We start from the raw sequence: 20,197 nt of genomic DNA, 5'->3' as shown, positions 1-20,197 counted from the left end.
CCGTTCTGGGGACTGGCTGTCTCAGCACTCACTGGCAGTACTGTGAGGAGGAAAGTCAGCTTTCTCTCTGCTCCAACACATGTCATGGACCTGGGTACTAACATTGAGCACTGGGCATCAAACAGGGCATGGCTGCAAGTAACTGGCACTTACTGTGAGGCTGGCAGGAGGTAGGAACAGATTATTTGTCTATTATCTATCTGTCTATCTATCTATCTATCTATCTAAGTGTGGGCATGTAATCCACTAAAGGCATGGTATTTACATTGACTGTGGGCAAAGCTATCTATCTATCTATCTATCTATCTATCTATCTATCTATCTATCTATCAATATCTATCTATCAATATCTATCTATCTATGTGCAGTAGGTAGCATGGGAGGGTATATTATACCGGTGTACTTGCAGTAGGTAGCATGGGAGGGTATATGATACCTGTGTACTTGCAGTAGATAGTATGGGAGGGTATATGATACCTGTGTACTTGCAGTAGGTAGTATGGGAGGGTATATGATACCTGTGTACTTGCAGTAGGTAGTATGGGAGGGTATATGATACCTGTGTACTTCCAGTAGGTAGTATGGGAGGGTATATGATACCTGTGTACTTGCAGTAGGTAGTATGGGAGGGTATATGATACCTGTGTACCTGCAGTAGGTAGTATGGGGGGGTATATGATACCTGTGTACCTGCAGTAGGTAGTATGGGGGGGTATATGATACCTGTGTACTTGCAGTAGGTAGTATGGGAGGGTATATGATACCTGTGTACTTGCAGTAGGTAGTATGGGAGGGTATATGATACCTGTGTACTTGCAGTAGGTAGTATGGGAGGGTATATGATACCTGTGTACTTGCAGTAGGTAGTATGGGAGGGTATATGATACCTGTGTACTTGCAGTAGGTAGTATGGGAGGGTATATGATACCTGTGTACCTGCAGTAGGTAGTATGGGAGGGTATATGATACCTGTGTACCTGCAGTAGGTAGTATGGGAGGGTATATGATACCTGTGTACTTGCAGTAGGTAGTATGGGAGGGTATATGATACCTGTGTACTTGCAGTAGGTAGTATGGGAGGGTATATGATTCTGTGTACTTGCAGTAGGTAGTATGGGAGGGTATATGATACCTGTGTACTTGCAGTAGGTAGTATGGGAGGGTATATGATACCTGTGTACTTGCAGTAGGTAGTATGGGAGGGTATATGATACCTGTGTACTTGCAGTAGGTAGTATGGGAGGGTATATGATACCTGTGTACCTGCAGTAGGTAGTATGGGAGGGTATATGATACCTGTGTACTTGCAGTAGGTAGTATGGGAGGGTATATGATTCTGTGTACCTGCAGTAGGTAGTATGGGAGGGTATATGATACCTGTGTACTTGCAGTAGGTAGTATGGGAGGGTATATGATACCTGTGTACTTGCAGTAGGTAGTATGGGAGGGTATATGATACCTGTGTACCTGCAGTAGGTAGTATGGGAGGGTATATGATTCTGTGTACCTGCAGTAGAAAGTATGGGAGGGTATATGATACCTGTGTACTTACAGTAGGTAGTATGGGAGGGTATATGATACCTGTGTACCTGCAGTAGGTAGTATGGGAGGGTATATGATACCTGTGTACTTGCAGTAGGTAGTATGGGAGGGTATATGATACCTGTGTACCTGCAGTAGGTAGTATGGGAGGGTATATGATACCTGTGTACCTGCAGTAGGTAGTATGGGAGGGTATATTATACCTGTGTACTTGCAGTAGGTAGTATGGGAGGGTATATGATACCTGTGTACCTGCAGTAGGTAGTATGGGAGGGTATATGATACCTGTGTACTTGCAGTAGGTAGTATGGGAGGGTATATTATACCTGTGTACTTACAGTAGGTAGTATGGGAGGGTATATGATACCGGTGTACTTGCAGTAGGTAGTATGGGAGGGTATATGATACCTGTGTACTTGCAGTAGGTAGTATGGGAGGGTATATAATACCTGTGTACCTGCAGTAGGTAGTATGGGAGGGTATATGATACCTGTGTACCTGCAGTAGGTAGCATGGGAGGGTATATTATACCTGTGTACTTGCAGTAGGTAGTATGGGAGGGTATATGATTCTGTGTACTTGCAGTAGGTAGTATGGGAGGGTATATGATACCTGTGTACTTACAGTAGGTAGTATGGGAGGGTATATGATACCGGTGTACTTGCAGTAGGTAGTATGGGAGGGTATATGATACCTGTGTACTTGCAGTAGGTAGTATGGGAGGGTATATGATACCTGTGTACTTGCAGTAGGTAGTATATTATACCAGTGTACCTGCAGTAGGTAGTATGGGAGGGTATATGATACCTGTGTACTTGCAGTAGGTAGTATGGGAGGGTATATGATACCTGTGTACTTGCAGTAGGTAGTATGGGAGGGTATATGATACCTGTGTACCTGCAGTAGGTAGTATGGGAGGGTATATTATACCAGTGTACCTACAGTAGGTAGTATGGGAGGGTATATGATACCTGTGTACTTGCAGTAGGTAGCATGGGAGGGTATATGATACCTGTGTACCTGCAGTAGGTAGCATGGGAGGGTATATTATACCGGTGTACTTGCAGTAGGTAGCATGGGAGGGTATATGATACCTGTGTACCTGCAGTAGGTAGCATGGGAGGGTATATTATACCGGTGTACTTGCAGTAGGTAGCATGGGATGCTCGAGGAGGCAATAGGCGCTGTGTTATCTTACTAAGTATCTTGCTATGTGCGTGCTATGTGTCTATGTGCTTGCTATGTGTCTATGTGCGTGCTATGTATCTATGTGCGTGCTATGTATCTATGTGCGTGCTATGTATCTATGTGCATGCTATGTGTCTATGTGCTTGCTATGTGTCTATGTGCGTGCTATGTATCTATGTGCTTGCTATGTGTCTATGTGCTTGCTATGTGTCTATGTGCTTGCTATGTGTCTATGTGCGTGCTATGTATCTATGTGCTTGCTATGTATCTATGTGTGTGCTATGTGTCTATGTGTTTGCTATGTGTCTATGTGCGAGCTATGTATCTATGTGCTTGCTATGTATCTATGTGTGTGCTATGTATCTATGTGCGTGCTATGTATCTATGTGCTTGCTATGTATCTATGTGTGTGCTATGTGTCTATGTGCGAGCTATGTGTCTATGTGCGAGCTATGTATCTATGTGCGAGCTATGTATCTATGTGCTTGCTATGTATCTATGTGTGTGCTATGTATCTATGTGCGTGCTATGTATCTATGTGCGTGCTATGTATCTATGTGTGTGCTATGTATCTATGTGCTTGCTATGTATCTTGCTATGTGCTTGCATTACTCTGTGTGTGTGTTATGTGGAGCCGAGTCCTGGCTGGCTGCCAGAAAGGTTAAATGAAGACAGTGACAAAATGTGTCTTTGAAAATAGAGCATCTCGTGTTTCAATGGTGGGCTCTACGGAGACAGTTTCCATTCAGCTGCCTGTGTAATGCTGGCCAGCTTGTTTGACAGCCAAATGAGAAACAAAGCCGTGCTCTCTGCGGCCTTCGATGCACTGCGCCGTCCCACGCAGCGCCACTTTCATGGTCTAGAACTATTTGCTAGGTCTGCAGAAAACTTGGCCGGGCAGATACTGAAATAGAGACGGTTGTGTTGCTTGTTCCGTGTTTACGCTGCAAAGTTATATATTGACCAGACCGGGCGTTCGTTCCATGGGGCACATCTCACTGACACTACGTAGCTGAATGAGAATCGAATGTAGTTCATCAGTGGAACTAACGGATGGCGGAGAAAACATGGAGGACAGAGAAACTGGGACATTGCGCACTTTATGCTTTAACTCTATGGCTAAGTGAGTAGAAGCAGGCCATACCTAGAATTATAGAGGGATATGGCAAACCCGTCAGTTTACAGTAGAGGGGGCAAGACGAAGATCTAAACCTATAAACCTATAAACCTACAATTCCCATGCTAGCCTTAAACCGCCACTGTCATGGCCAAATCTAGTTTTTTTTTCAACCCCCCTCCCGACTCTACTACATCTCATTGTCCCCCTAGTTACCTCCAAATGCCCCCCCCCCCCATGTTACCTATTTTTTAATCTTTATTTTTTGCTCGGACCTAGGTCCTGGGTGCCGACATCTGTGGGACACGTCATCTGCCCACACTAGATAGCACTGTGAAATTCCCGCGCATGCCCAGTTAAAGACTTGGGGATTTGCTATGAGAATTTTGTCTATTCATTAATTCGTCAAATGAAATTCCGATCCAAACAAAAGTCCCGAATGTCGTCCTAACACGAATAGACGAACTGCTCTCATTCTGTTAGGGCGAAATTCGGTAGTTTTGCTGGCGTTCGGGAATACGGAAAGGAGGCATCCCTAGAGGAATTGTGGGAACATTTCTCTGATCACAGGAAATGGACCACTTTGCTCCTCCGCTGGTCATTGATGGTCAGGCGGAGGAAACCTACATAAGGCAAATAGTCCCTACTTTGTCTTATGTTTTAAAGAAATCTAGAGCAGACAGGAAGAAATGAAGAACAGAAGAGGGAAGAGAAGAGAAGAGAAGAGGGAAAGGTAGCTTTAACGCTTGCAGGATGTAGAACAGTCAGAAGTTTGGATTATCTCCTTGTTGGGTGCGATCCTGTCCTAAAAATCCTTATCTAATGTTGCTGTTTTTTTGTATATCTTTATATTTAAGTTGCTGCATTGCGGATTTATTTTGTGTTTGCAGTATAGTAGTAGAAAGCTGAAAACGGAACTACAACTCCCACTGATGGGATTGTCTCAGCTACGCTATAGAAAATAATGTACAATAATGTACATACATCATTTTATGTTTTTCATTATTTGTAATGAGTGCATATCCTGGTACTAGCCATTGGCTAGTTAAAATGAAGCCCTAAGTATGTTATAGCTTGTAGTGGCGAGTAGCGTTTAAGGCCTGTCTAGTAAAGTAGGACTTTAAATGTTAAGGCCAATCTATATGATATTCAGTATGTGTTATTATTTTATGGTGAAAATCTATGCACATTAAACACTTGCTGATTTGTACTTTGTTGTTTGTAAATGTAGTGTATACATTGTAATACTGTCACGGATGGAGACAGTCGGTCTCTGTTTATAGAATGTAGCAGTGAGGGCTAATTTAGCTCTCCAGATATTGCCAAACTAAATGTCATCGTGGGAAATGTCACTCAGTAACACCCAGTGGGCAAGTTTAGCAATCACTGGCAATAAGATCGGATAGGACCGCTGCCGCTCCGGCCATTGCTTATTGAAATATCCAGCGTGATTTTTAAAGCCGGACCCAAAGCTGTTGTGTGAGTGGTTGTTTATTAGCCTGGCTGTGTTCAATCAGTCCATTGTTCATAAAACAGAATATAATTATTTTAATCCCCCACCTACACCACAGCTGTACGATACTTTGTGAATGTTTTATGCCCACAGCCTTTGTGATGCCTTGCTCACAGAGTGCCACTGGGTTAATCCCTAGTAACGTTACTGAGAGACCGTTCAAGATATTGCATGCTTGTACTCTCATTGTCTCGGATTCTTTGCCCCCGAGGAGGACTGTGCAGATGGTTGGAACGCGTAGGACAGCTTTCTTTCACCTATCACTGACTCCTGCTCCTATTGAAGATACTGGAGACAGGAGTGCACTCCAACTTGGTGATAGGCATTTTAATTCTTTTAATTCTGTAAGCGCATTTTGATTATAGTTTTTGTTTATAAAGGTACAGACTTCACTGTACCATTTGTGTTTCTTTTATTAATTCAGATTTTATTACACTCCTACTATTATTAATATGTTGTGAGTGCAATCAGATTCCTATTCCACGGTCAGCTGTGAAAACTATAATAGTGAGTGGGGGCAATAAATCTAATACCTGTTAAAAAAAAAAAAAAATTATAATTACCATCAGAATATCAATTTTGTCATGTCAATGGATATTATGTCAATCCAAGCTCAGATTTGCAGGTTTTGGTCCGGATTTATGCCAACCGGCGGGATTCAATTCTGCTGAAATCGAAACCAAATTCATTCTGACCTGGACCTCAATTATCTCTGCATGCAGACACTGAACTCTCCTCATAGAGATGCGGATTGACCAGGGCTGTGTTTAGCTTGTGCTGGTTCTGCCCCCTGTTTTGCCTCCTTGACAGTCTCAGCCAATACTATGGGAAAGCATTGTGATTGGCTGAGATCATCACTTCTGGTGATGTAAACCCAGCAGGCCAATCAGGGGCAGATGCAGCAGCTGCAGAATTGAATAAATACTTCAATCTTACTGTATTTGAGGAGGTGGGGGAGGAGAGGAGCTAGATGTTGGTTTTAACACTATAGGGTCCGGAATACATGTATGTGTTCCTGACATTATAGTGTTCCTTTAAATGTTGCAACAGGCTGGTCAGTTTCCAGCAATTCATGGTTCAGTGAATACATTCTTCACGCACAGAAAGTCTAAATGTAAAGGTGGTGGTGTTGGGTTTCTCCTCTCCCCTCACTGCTCTTTTAAACCTCTTCCCACCCCCCCTTCCCTCTCTTTCCCGTCATTTGAAATACACTCAATTCGCCTTTTCAAACCCTTCTCCGCTAACATTGCTGTTATTTACCGTCCCCCTGGTTCCCCTCTTCTCTTCCTTGACCACTTTGCTGCCTGGCTACCCTATTTCCTCTCTTCTAACATTCCATCCCTAATTCTCGGGGACTTCAATATTCCTATAAACCCACCTTTGACCTCTGCAGCCACTAAACTACTTTCAATGACTTCCTCCCTCGGGCTATCACAGTGGGCAAATTCTCCCACCCATGTAGCTGGCAATACCCTTGACCTAATCTTCACTTATGCATGTACAGTAACTAATATCTGCAACACTCCATATCCACTCTCTGATCACCACCTCTTATCATTTGCTCTTGCGTACCCCCTCACCCAACAACCTCAGCCTAACCCCCCTCAACTCAGGAGGGACCTTAATTCTCTGGATCTCCAACAGTTGTCAGCTGACATTGATTCACAACTGCTGTCCATCCCTTCCCTCTCCTGTCCTTCACTGGCCATCTCCATATATAACTCTACTCTTACATCTGCCTTGAACACTGCAGCGCCACTCCAAACAAGCACCTCAAGGAGGACCCGCCCCCAACCATGGCATACTAAATCAACGCGCTACCTGCAAAGATGCTCCCGTTGTGCTGAACGCTCCTGGAGGAAGTCTCGTACCCAATCAGACTTTCTCCATTATAGATTCATATTGTGTTCATACAGTGCAGCCCTTGCCCTTGCCAAACAGTCCTATTTTTCCTCTCTCATTAGTTCATGTTCCCGCAACCCCAGGCGTCTCTTTGACACCTTTAATTCTCTTCTTCGCCCTGCTGTGGCCACCCCCAAAACTAACCTTACTTCTGATAACTTTGCATGTTACTTCACTGACAAGATTGAACAGCTAAGGAAAGAATTCTCCCCTCCTTGCCTTTCTGTTTCTCAATCACACATAGATCATGCATTTCCTACCCTTCAGACATTCTCCCCAGCTACTGACCAAGAGGTGGCTGCTCTTCTTTGCTCCTCTCTCCCCACCACTTGCCCGCTCGATCCTGTCCCATCTCACCTTATAAGATCTCTCTCCACTTGTCTCGTGCCTTCTCTAACACACATCTTCAACTGCTCACTCTCTTCTGGCATCGTCCCTGCTGACCTTAAACATGCCACTGTAGTACCTATACTAAAAAAACCATCCCTCGACTCATCCACCCTCTCTAATTACCGTCCCATATCCCTGCTCCCTTTTTCCTCAAAGCTTCTGGAAAGGCTTGTCTTTACCCGTGTGTCTCATTTCCTCAATTCCAACTCTCTCCTTGACCCCCTTCAATCTGGCTTCCGCCCTCTCCACTCTACAGAGACTGCCCTTATCAAAGTCACTAACGACCTAATCGCAGCTAAATCCAAAGGCCACTACTCCATACTAATTCTTCTTGACCTCTCAGCGGCCTTTGACACCGTTGATCATGCTCTCCTTCTTCAAACTCTTCAATCACTTGGTCTCTGTGACTCTGTCCTCTCGTGGTTTTCCTCTTATCTCTCCCAACGCTCATTCAGTGTCTCCTTTTCTAATGATACCTCCTCCCCTCGCCCTGTCTCGGTTGGAGTTCCCCAAGGCTCCGTCCTTGGTCCACTTCTATTTTCTCTTTATACTGCCTCTCTTGGCAAACTTATTACCTCTTTTGGATTCCACTACCACCTGTATGCTGATGACACCCAGCTATATCTCTCCTCCCCGGACCTCTCCCCTGCCATCCTGCAACGTGTCACTGCTTGCCTTTCTTCCATCTCTGACTGGATGTCCTCCCGCTTTCTGAAACTCAATCTCTCAAAAACTGAGCTCCTTGTCTTTCCTCCTCCTAATACTGATCCTCCTCTTTCACTCTCCCTTCAAGTTTGTGGTACCAACATCAGTCCATCCTTGCAAGCGCGCTGTCTTGGCGTCATACTTGACTCTGGTCTCACCTTTGAGCCTCACATCCAGCATGTTGCCAAATCCTGTAGATTCCATCTTAAAAACATAGCCCGCATCCGCCCCTTTCTTGCACCAGATACTACCAAGGAGCTTGTCCATGCTCTGGTAATCTCCCGCATGGATTACTGTAACCCTCTCCTGATTGGTCTTCCCAAAAGCCGTACTGCACCCCTACAGTCCGTAATGAACGCTGCTGCTAGACTGATTTTCCTCTCTAGTCGTTTCTCTCACACCTCACCCCTCTGCCAGTCCTTACATTGGCTTCCTGTATGCTATAGGAGTCAATTCAAGGTACTAACTCACACCTATAAAGCACTGAACAACTCTAGCCCCTCTTATATCTCCTCACAGATCCATAGGTATGTCCCTTCTTGGTCTCTCCGCTCTGCCCGTGACCACCTCCTGTCCGTTGTCCGCACCCGCATGGCCAACTCGCGCTTGCAGGACTTCTCGCGGGCGGCTCCCTTCCTATGGAATAGCCTGCCTACCGCCATCAGACTCTCCCCTAGTCTTGCATCTTTTAAGAAGTGCCTTAAAACCCATCTCTTTAGGAAAGCTTATGGCCTCCAAGACTAACCCCTACCTCACATACCTGTCTCTTGCCCTCTCCTAAAGGGCAGCCCACCTTATTTGAGTGTAAATTCCTGTCCTAATGTGTTTTACACCCCACCTCCTATAGAATGTAAGCTCGATTGAGCAGGGTCCTCTTCAACCTATTGTTCCTGTAAGTTTATTTGTAATTGTCCTATCTATAGTTAAATCCCTTCTCATAATATTGTAAAGCGCTACGGAATCTGTTGGCGCTATATAAATTGCAATAATAATAATAATAATAATAAATCACATGGGGAGGTACATAATACGGTCAATGTGTCAAAATGTATGCAAATTAAATAAAAACAGCATCCACACCCAGTGCCAGATTATAGAGCCAGGAAGACTGCAGCGCCAAAATGAAAATGTGAACTTAAAGGCTCGTGGAGTTTATTGGAAAAAAAATGGCTCATGTGATCTACAGAAACACGTAATACTGCAAAATTACATTTCTTTTCAAATTAAAAATGTGCCACCTATTTATTAAAGCATTAAAAAAAAACCTCATATTTACAAAAAAATATTTAGATCAAATCATGGATATAAAAGCATAAATAATCTCAATTATCAGCAATAATAATTATCGCTCTTGTGATGCCATACTAATACAATGTATACATATATAGTGAAACTAAATACAAAAACAAATGAAAAATAACCGCTGTTTTTGTGTGTGTGTTTTTTTTTTTTACACAAATAGAATGGAGCGTCTATGTATGGGAGATGAATGAGTGCTGCAGAATTTGGTTAATGGCAATTGCTCTGTAAAATAAAGCTCTTTGATCCTGTTCCTAAATGAGTGCAGACATGCTTCTTAAAGCGGAACTGTCACACGTGAGATTTCTCCACAACTGATTGCATAGCTTGTATGCACTGCGTGGCTTTTGATTTTGATTTTATAAAAAAAATCTTTCTTTAGTTTTAAATGTTTAAATGGATGTGCTCTGCCGGGCACGCCAGCGTGGCTTGTAAATTAACGTAACCCCTGCAGTGCTGCACGTATGGTAAGCGCACGCGCAAGGCGCTACTAGAAGTATTTCTCAATGCTTGGCTGAGTGTGTGTGAGAGTACTCGAAGCATCATTGGGCGGTAAAGTGGCTCAGAATACAGAAATGCAGTGGAATTAAAGTATATTTTTTTTTACTTGCTTCCTTGGGGGAAGGAACAAATAACTGGGATGGTTCTGCTATAGAGATGCCAGATCCTCCATGTTTTACTTTACTTTTATCTCGTCTTGATGAGCGTTACATGAAGATAGCTGCCCTTTAGCAGGCAGGATACAGTTGCAGCTAGAAGGAAATAAAATAATTAAGGGGAAATTTCTGGGTACTGTAACCGCTTCATTAGAATTAAGTTGTTATGGTGCATGGGTGTCCCTGCTTACCTTCACGGGTTAAACTGTTAAATAATGGTTTAACCCTAAAGTCCTGGACCAGCCAGTTCTGCTCCTGGATGTCCGTTGCAGGCCGAGGCTTCAAACAGGATGCACTGGCAGTGGAGTGAGAAAATGACAAACAGAACTCACTGCTTTGTGCATGAGAAGCTGCTGATAGGCCGAGGTACCGGGTCCCTGTATAGATTTCCCAAAGTCAACTTGACATATACAGGTGATGCACAATAGTCAATTTTATTTCTGTTACTATATTAGGAACCTATATTGCTTTACTGTGCCTTTAAAAAAAAAACTCAGACCTGTATTCCTGATGTTCTAGTGTTCTTCACTATATAAGTAAAGGTCCACCCACTGCTAAATAAAGGGGTTAATAACCCTTTTTTAAATGAGCTGTTTCCTGTATCGACCTCCTCTTCCTGTGATGTCACAGCGATGGGGTAACTTAATGTGCATGCGCAGCTAACGCCGGACACGTATTAGGGCTTCCCCATAGGAAATTAATGAATCACATGGACTTTGTTGTTCCATGGAGTTAAACTCTGTGAGAAGTCAGGAAGCGGCTCTAATGGCGGTCTTGGAGACAGTAACCCTGCAACGGGTTTCTCTGAAGCTTCAATGTTTTACACTACAGGGCTAAGGGGACAGACCACTTCAATGAGATGGCATGGTTTGGGTGCCATAATATCTCTTTAAGTTTTTTTGTTTGTTTGTTTTGTTTGTTTAATATGTGGATCGGCCTCATTTATATGTGCTGGGTTTTTGTTTTTTTCCAGTAAGCAGCAAAGCTATTGTTGACATAAGCGGGTAACCTTGCACGGGCTGTCATTTCTAACGAAGGCTGCTTTACTGCAAAGCTGGCACAGAGCTGTCTGTGCTCTCTGGAGCCAGGTTTCTGTGGAGATTATTCTGCAATGCACAAACCCTCAGATGTTTAGAGATCTGCAGTCCCTTGCGCAGGAAATCATTTGCATTCTTTATCTTATGCCCGACCAACTTGATTGGAACGACTGCCAAGAGCTCGGCCTCGGATTCCTCCAGGGGCCGTGGTGATGGCTTAAGTTAGACTCAGCATGCGGACCCTCCTGATCTGCAGATTTCCCACATCATTCTTGAATTCCTTTTATGATTCTCATGTATTTTAGGAATATGGCTGGTATCTAGTTTATTTATCGGCTTCTTTCCTTCCATTTTCAAGAAGCCAATGCCTGGAAAAGCACAGACATGTGTCCCTTCATGTAAACCACAAGAACTCTGTGCTTTTAGACTAATGCCATTTATTGTGCTGTAACTGAGGACAGGAATGAAGAGGTAAGACTCATGAGTAACTCTGTGATCCCTTAGTGCCTTCTAATGATCACCTAGAACTTCTGTTAAACTTTTTTCAATCAAGTTCCCTGCTTTATTTATTTATTTATTTTAATTATTTAGAAATTACATCATAATCCAGTTCAGTCAAGGCACATCCAGGGCACATCGTGCAAATGAAGAGTAGAATTAGAAACATTATTTAATTTCTCCTCTTCTCTGAATGCTCTCTCTGTGCTGACTGCCAGGTGCAGAGGACGGATCTTCCAATAATAATTGATGGGAGCTGCAGGTGACCAGTTACCAGTTGCAGGATAAAGAGGGTGGATTTCTGCTTTCATTTTGTTTTTCAAACCTCATAAATACATATTTGCAAAATATAGTAAACATAATCTTCAAAAACGGACAGCTCTATTTTATTTCACCTGGACTTTAAGGCATACACTGTATCAACATCACGTTTCCAGTATTCTTGCATCTTGCATTTGTATCATTTTCAACGAATGCTTTTAATGACTTTTTGCGCTGCCAGAGACGGCACTTGGAAGATTCAGTAAATATTTACCTGCAGGATTGCTGTGAAAATCATTACTACAAGTACCTTGGTAAAACAGTATAAAAAGAGCGATCGCCCTAATACTGGGTACAAACTCTATAATGAAATAGTAGCGCGGGGGGACACTTTAGGATATAGAAAAAAACAACAACCAGAGTCCAGCCTGGTATACCTTGAAGGTAGTAGTCAAAAGTAGAGGGACCACAGGTTTGTTAGGGTAAGTACTTCGAACTGAATTTGTTAGATGCAGGAGCACAACAATAAAAATATGTTGTGGGCCATGACATACATGGCTAAGGCTTTGGCCCCGAAACGTTGTATTTTTTTATTTCTAAGAAATCCTGATTGAAGTACCTACCCGGATGAACCTGTGGATTCTTTAATAAATGGTAAAGAGACACTCCACTGCCCAAATACAAAAATATAAAATTCACTGTCTAGTGTATATATACCCCTAAGGAAAACATGTATGCATTTAATTATGAATTTTACAATGGGGTTATACTTAAAATAACTTACAAAAGCTGCAAATCTCGTATCTTCAACCTTTACAAGCCCTCCCATTCTAACCCCGCCCAGTCTTTATGTGACTGTCCAATCACACACTTCCCAATGCAGCTCAATGAGAATGCTCTGGGCAATTGCTGCCTCTTGAGTTTAGCTCCACTGAGCTAAACAACCAGGAAGTGACAAGACCAGTTATCTGATTGACAGGTAGGTGGTGTAACAAACTTAATTTATTGCCTCGTTGCCCACCCCCCCTGGATCCGCCACTGTTGTAGTATACATCTATCTATCAATCTGTCTGTCCATACATTATATAGTAAGTTATTTATCTATTTTTTCTATAATAAGTGCGCCTACGCATGTGCTACTCCATCAATCATTTTCCTCTGAACTCTTTACGAGAATCTGTGTTTAAATTTATTACATATTAGAAAAACAGAGGCGATGGTGGACTAGCCCAAGAGACACGTGTTAGTGAGAGAGATAACCTAGAGGTATATGGGAGTATTGTCAGGGACAGTTCACTTTTAAATGATTTGTTGACATGAATCGGCCTTTGTGCAGCAAGAGGAGGCCGACTGTTTGTTGGGAGTGATTCATGCCTTAGTTGGATATTGCGGAGAAATTTACTAAAAATTGAATAGTCGGTAATTTTACTGCTGCCAGCTGTTTGGAAGTAAAGCCGTACAGAATTAAATTGGAGCTTTCATATGTGCCTACACAAAGTTACTCTCTGAACTGAGACTTATTGTGAATTGTCAGCTGATCTGCAGAATTTATTGGGAGAAATCTGAGCAAAGTTGGAACTATTTTCTAATTTGGCATAAGTCATTCACATTGACTGCAAACACATAACACAAGGTTTAAATAACCCCAACATCATTCAGTGAATCGATATCAGCCAACATGACCAACAGCGGCATTCACTAATTGTGTCAATTGCCAGAAATGCAAATGTATCATTTTGGTTACACAATTACTAAAATTTAAACCTGACTTTGATAATTTTCCAATTTGGCTACTTTAACCTAATATTTGATATTCACCTTGAATTCATCGCAAGTCACACTTTTATTGAATAGCCATGTGAGGCTTTAAAAATATCTCAATACTCGGTGTTGTATTTTTGCAGTTTTGACACTTTTTGAGATGGTTGCCCGCTCCCAACATCTGAATATTACATGAATGATGTTGAATATTGAATGTAATTAATAAAGACCATAATATTAGAATATTAGTGTCTCTTTGCCCGTCTAAGCATCTTTGTAGTTGTAGTCAGCAGCCACGTGAATACGAAAGGGTGTTAATCCCTGAGACCTGGCCTTGCTTTGGATCGATGCCACAATATACAGTCATTGGATTTCATTATTCGAAAAGTCTCAGGCCATAAAGTAGCTTGTTGGTTCCTGAGCTGTCAGAATCAGAGCCAAAACAAGGCGAACAATCGTTCGTTCTCACTCTGCCTGTAAAGGTGTTCTTATACTAATAGTGGACGCTGTGTGGACATTACATCATGGTGTGTACATTGTGTACATTACGTCACGGTGAGACAGAGCTGACACAGAGTCAGTGTGAGTGTTCAGACGATCAGATATCAGTTGAAATAGTGGAAAATCCAATTTAGCCATGCTAAAAAAAGTTCTACATCTCTATTTTTGTGATTTTGACTTTCAATTTTTTTAGATTTAGGTTTGGTCGCATTTTTATTTCCAAACATTAGTGAAGTAAATTAGGATATCCAAAGCTAGACAGAAAGGAGACAAAACAACCAAAGAGACATGGGTGGACGGATGGATGCTCTGACAGATGATGGATAGATAGACAGATGAAAAAGATAGACTGACATTTTGTAAAAACACACATTACACAATTCAGACCAGCTGATGCTCCAAAAATGTGCTAACACATTGCCAACAAATATCGCTTCTGCATTTACATTTTAATCACACAGGCACTACACACAAAGATAGTTTTGCTTCTTGATTTTACACACAAATACATCCGAGCATTCACAACCGCTGACATTATACACAAATAGACCTCTATATTCAGATACACATCATGAAACTATAAAAAGAACACACACAAATGCACAAACTTGCACAAAAAAACATTTCCTTTTTGCATTCACACACAATATTTACACTGCAGTAAATACTCATTTAAGAACCTACTCACAACAGCAGCACCCACTCAAACAGGAGACACCCACATACATACCTTCAACATTGGGAAGTATGAAATGTGACAGGGGGTGGGCGATCATAAAGAGGCATGCCAATGGTGGCATTTATGTTCCTGGTGATGCCTAAATAGGTGGTCCTTCATGGAAATGGAGGAGGGCCACTTGCAGAAGGGACATTCCAGCTGGGTGTGAACATGCGCCTTTGTGACTGACAACCTTCAGGTTGGACCAATAAGGGAGCGCTGCTGGTCCTAGCACCCTCCTAGCACGGTCCTAGCACATGGTCCTAGCACCCTCAGCAGCTTGAGAATGGTTACTGATGCACTTGTACTGTGCTGGCTGAGGTCTTCTTCTTGGTGCCCACAGTCAAGATGCTAACTAATATCGGGACGTTTGGGGCAATATTATGCTTTGGGGGCCCAAGGACCCACATTGCTGTCAGTTCATCAGTATAATATGCTGCTGATGACAGTTAAGAAGAAGAGGCTGTATAAACTAAGCACACCGCGCAGGACAAGTAATACTTCCTTTCAGCATGGGCGGGTTTAATGTTACTCCCACCCTACTCTTTATGGTGACAGCAGAACAGGGGGCTCTGAATGGGACAGCCATGCTGGGTCTGGGACAGTTTGGAGGTTTAGCAAGGGTGGCGAATGCAAATTCCTTATATGATAACTAGGCGTATGCAGAGAAAATCATGAGTGTGCTTTTTGAAAAATTAAATGCTAAACCAAACTCTTTCAATATTACCCACAGAGAGCAAAACAGGGCAAGGGGAGGATCGCAGGGCAATGAATTTGTAAATTTAGCTGTTTCTGCCGGTTCACACCCAGCACACCGATGCCGTGGTGTAAGGTCTAGGTGGAGCTGATTAACAGGAGGTGCAGCTAAACCGGCCTCCTTTACCTTCAATAGCATAACACTCTAATTTGTTGCATTTTTGTCTGTGTGATTGCAATTAAAAGTCTGTGTTTTCTTTTGGGGGCTGTGAAACGTTGGGATGTACACTGCGGAGTCTAAGCAGGTTACACGTTTATGTCTCAATGGTTTCCCTGTGAATGAGCATAAAATAAACAGGGTATGAAGGCAGGGAATCCAAGCTGTATATAAAACCCTCTACCACAGAGGGGAACCTGGCTCGCTGACTCTATAAAACACTGTGTAGCACAGGGTAATGAGGCCTACTGGCACCAGGCTGGGGCCTCGCACAATTGTGTGACCAGACAGAGCTTTGTAGATGAGAACACGTAAGGTGTAAATCTTTTTTACTCCTGCTAAGATCTCAGTGAGACTGTTGTGTTTTAAAAACCCTACGGTGACCGTTTCTATAGTTCAGTGTGACATGAAAGCACTTGTTGGAAGGGAAGGCCTAATCCATCTCGCTCTCCCACCATGGCTCAACAATAAGCCTCTGTTTGCCTGGCTCGGCCACTGGGTATGACAAGTCATTTGTCCATACCCAGTGCTGGGAGAAGATAGAGGGAATTTAGCCATTAAAGTAGGCTTGATGTCTACATGGTCCGAGACTGTGACTATACAGGGGCGTCTGTAGAAAATGGATATTATAGGGTGGCTATCAACATTTTACTGCTAGATACATTGTATACGCAGTAAACATTTTGTGATATAGTATATCACACAGGGGTTTAATCTTTACAGAAAAGGAAAGTCTAAATGGCAATAATTAGGCAAAGTAGTTGAGCTGTGCCTTTATCTCCATTGGAGATGTCTTCCATATCATAGGCGTGTGCGTGGTGTGTGCTGAACAAGCCGGCAGAGAGATCAAAAGGTGTCCCCCTCTGGCCGTGGTCCAAGGTTATATTTTTTTGCCCAAAGTGAGCAGAATGGATGTAAAAATTAAAGCAGGATTTGTTTACAGGGGACAAGCAAGTTTTGGCTAAGTTTGAAGATAAGCGGAAAAGTGGAAGCCCCTAAATGCAACCGTTGAGAGACAGATCCCTTGTCTATCTTAACTCTTTGTAGGGCAGCTTGTAACAGAGATCAGTTTGGCATTAAATGGAGGGGTCTCCTAACTTGATGGGGGGATTCTTCCCATGATGAATGATGGTACAGTTAGAATGGGTTTAAATCTGTTTATTTTGCAACTAGTTAAAAAAAATCTTACATTGAATGATTATCTTGATAATGCACATATGTTGATATGTATTTAGAAAATACGTCATTTTATTGCAAGTTTAGCCACAAAACATTATTAAAGAATTAAGGAATAGTTGTCAATTGTCTTGAATCCAGTGAGGCAGCCACAGTTTGGGCCCCTGTTCTGATGTCACTAGTTTTTTTTTTTCCTATAGAAATACAAATTATATTAAATGAAAACATTGAGAAAAGAAAATGCATATTTCTGTGATCAGGACCAACATGCAAATAATACCAGAGACCTTATTATTTCTAAATGCTGATGTGCACAAACTGGAAAAAACACTCCTGCAGGTGCAAAAGACATTTTTTGACATTTTTTTTTTTTTTTTATGAAAACATAAAATATGGCATTTGCCATCAGCTAGAAGTTAAAGCCCAGGGGCTTTGAAAATATGAATTCATTTCCTGAAAGGTGACTTGCATGACCCGACATTTCTGCTTCGTACTTTTCACGCCAAGCTTGGGATCCCGGACCTGCACCAGACCTGCTGTAAGAAGAAAGATGATCTCCCCCAAGAGGCCTTTTGTTCAAGGTCCGTGGTGATAAATGATTTCCCCATGTTCAAATATTTGGAAATCTGATCAAGGAGAAAAAGTCTCAGACACTTGTTTTTGTATGTGAAGGTACAGTTAAAAGGGTTGACTGAGAAAAGAAACAATCTGTCTCACAGGCGTGTGTCATTAGTCTCCTCGTAAAATTCACAGAACCCTTCTTTTACCCACATGTGGAAAGTCAGGGGCTACGTTCCCTTTAAGCTGATAGAGTCTCGGGCCTGTAACTCCTCCAGCTGTTATGAACCCCAGCCAGTGGCGTACATACCAGGGTCGCGGCTGCGACCGGGCCCGGCCCACCAGGGGGCCCGGCCGCCCCTGCGACCCGGTATGTACGCTCTGGGCCAGCCTCTTCTCCTGGGGGGCCCTGAAGCCGGCCACCTCCGGGCCCCCCGAGGCTGGCCCTGCTTACACCCGGCGGGCAGTCAGGCTGGCCGGTGCGCGAGGGAGCACTCTCCCCTGAGTGCTTCCTCTTCAGCTCCCTCGCACACCGCACTGATACCGGAGCCGGAATATGACGTCATCTTCCGGCGCCGGCATTCCTACGCGGTGCGCGAGGGAGCTGAAGAGGAAGCACTCAGGGGAGAGTGCTCCCTCGCGCACCGGCCAGCCTGACTGCCCGCCGGGTGTAAGCAGCACCACTGGACCCCAGGGAATCCCCTCAGCACTCCAAAAGGTAGGGAGGCTGGGGGGATTAAATAATAAAAAATAAAAAAAACATGTGTGTGAGTGAGTGAGTGTGTGTTAGTGAGTGTGTGTTAGTGAGTGTGTGTTAGTGAGTGTGAGTGAGTGAGTGTGAGTGAGTGTTAGTGTGTGAGTGAGTGTTAGTGTGTGAGTGAGTGTTAGTGTGTGTGTGAGTGAGTGTGAGTGAGTGTTAGTGTGTGAGTGAGTGTTAGTGTGTGAGTGAGTGTTAGTGTGTGAGTGAGTGTTAGTGTGTGTGTGTGAGTGTTAGTGAGTGTGTGAGTGTTAGTGAGTGTGTGAGTGTTAGTGTGTGTGTGTTAGTGTGAGTGTTAGTGTGAGTGTGAGTGTCTGCTAGTGAGTGTCAGTGAGTGTGTTACTGAGTGTGTTTGTGAGTCTGTTTGATGTCTGTTAGTGAGTGTGTGTTTGTTAGTGAGAGTGTATGTTTTGTAAGTGAGTGTGTATGTATGTCTGCCGCTGAGTGTGTCTCTGTCAGTAAATGTGTGTGTCTGTTAGCTAGTGTGTATGCATTAGTTCGTGAGAGTGTGTGTGTGTGTGTCTTCAGCACTTACCTTTCTCCAGCGTCGGACTCCCATGGCGCTGGGGATCCCTCCGCCACTCAGCTCCGAATGCGCATGCACGGCAAGAGCTGTGCACGCATTCAAACCGCCAATAGGAAAGCATTACTCAATGCTTTCCTATGGACGTTCAGTGTCTTAAAATGGCGGAAGCGCCTCTAGCGGCTGTCAGTGAGACAGCCACTAGAGGCTGGATTAACTCTCAGTGAAACATAACAGTTTCTCTGAAACTGCTATGCTTTCAGCTGCAGGGTTAAAACTAGAGGGACCTGACACCCAGACCACTTCATTGAGCTGATGTGATCTGGGTGTCTGTAGTGGTCCTTTAAGTGTGTGTGCATCTGCATGCACTGGCGTACATACCGCGGTCGCAGCCCTGCAACCCCTGCGACCAGGTGCCCGCCGCCATGTGTTGCTGCCCCGGCCCGCGCAGAGTAAGCGCGAGGGGGGGGCCCACGGATCAATTTTCGCACCGGGGCCCCATGGGTCATGTGTACGCCACTGACCCCAGCTGTAGAATTATTGTGGGAGTCGGGCTGTGTTGTTCCGCCATCAGCTTGGGGGTAGTAAGTTAGGGTAACAGTGGTAGTCAAGCAGTGAAACAGTTAAAAGAAGGTTGTTTATTTTCATGTTGAATCCTGGACACGGAGTTTGAGTTGGTGTTGACAATTAGTGCCCCTAGCTCGGCAGAAAAAAGCAGAATTTTGCTTGACTTCCAGCTAATTCTGTCCTTGGAGCATTATTTAGGGGTCTGTTTACTATATAATGAGCTGTAACAGGCTGGCTAACGGCGTGGGATTGGTGGCACTCAGTAGCTGAATTGGAGAGACGTCTCCAATGGAGTTTGGTGATTTACTGACTGTTCAGTTACTAGTTTCTGTGCATTGCGCTAGAGCGCTCATTGAGATAATGTTTGCCTTTGGTTCTTGGCCCGCGAGCGTGCAATCAGCCCACTAATAATGTATCGATCTGCAAGGTGGCTGGTTCATCTTGAAACATACTTTACTTTAGCCTTTAAGATTCAGTTTCAAAAACATCTGAAATATCAGCTAAAATGTAACTTCTGTTCCTGTTTTTTTTTTTTTAAACATGTTTTGTTAAAATGAATTCTTTGTCTTGTTTTAGTTAGTGTTCAGTGCTGCGGAATATGTTGGTGTCAAGGTT

General features: G+C 43.4%; 1 protein-coding gene across 3 annotated transcripts in view; it reads left to right on the top strand.

The window, feature by feature from the left end:
- Positions 1–20,197, top strand: part of DAAM2 (dishevelled associated activator of morphogenesis 2) — a 257,845-nt gene that overhangs the window by 20,449 nt on the left and 217,199 nt on the right. The window contains exon 1 of one of the 3 annotated variants that reach the window (XM_063444116.1): positions 4–170. The exons of the other annotated variants lie outside the window; for them this stretch is intronic. The gene's annotated coding sequence lies outside the window, so the exon portion shown is untranslated. Of the gene's footprint in view, positions 1–3; positions 171–20,197 lie in introns of those variants that run through there. 3 annotated transcript variants of the gene reach the window in all.

The sequence above is a fragment of the Pelobates fuscus genome, chromosome 2, assembly GCF_036172605.1.
Source record: "Pelobates fuscus isolate aPelFus1 chromosome 2, aPelFus1.pri, whole genome shotgun sequence".
Classification (NCBI taxonomy): Eukaryota; Metazoa; Chordata; class Amphibia; order Anura; family Pelobatidae; genus Pelobates; species Pelobates fuscus.
This window is presented reverse-complemented; position numbering and strand designations above follow the sequence as displayed.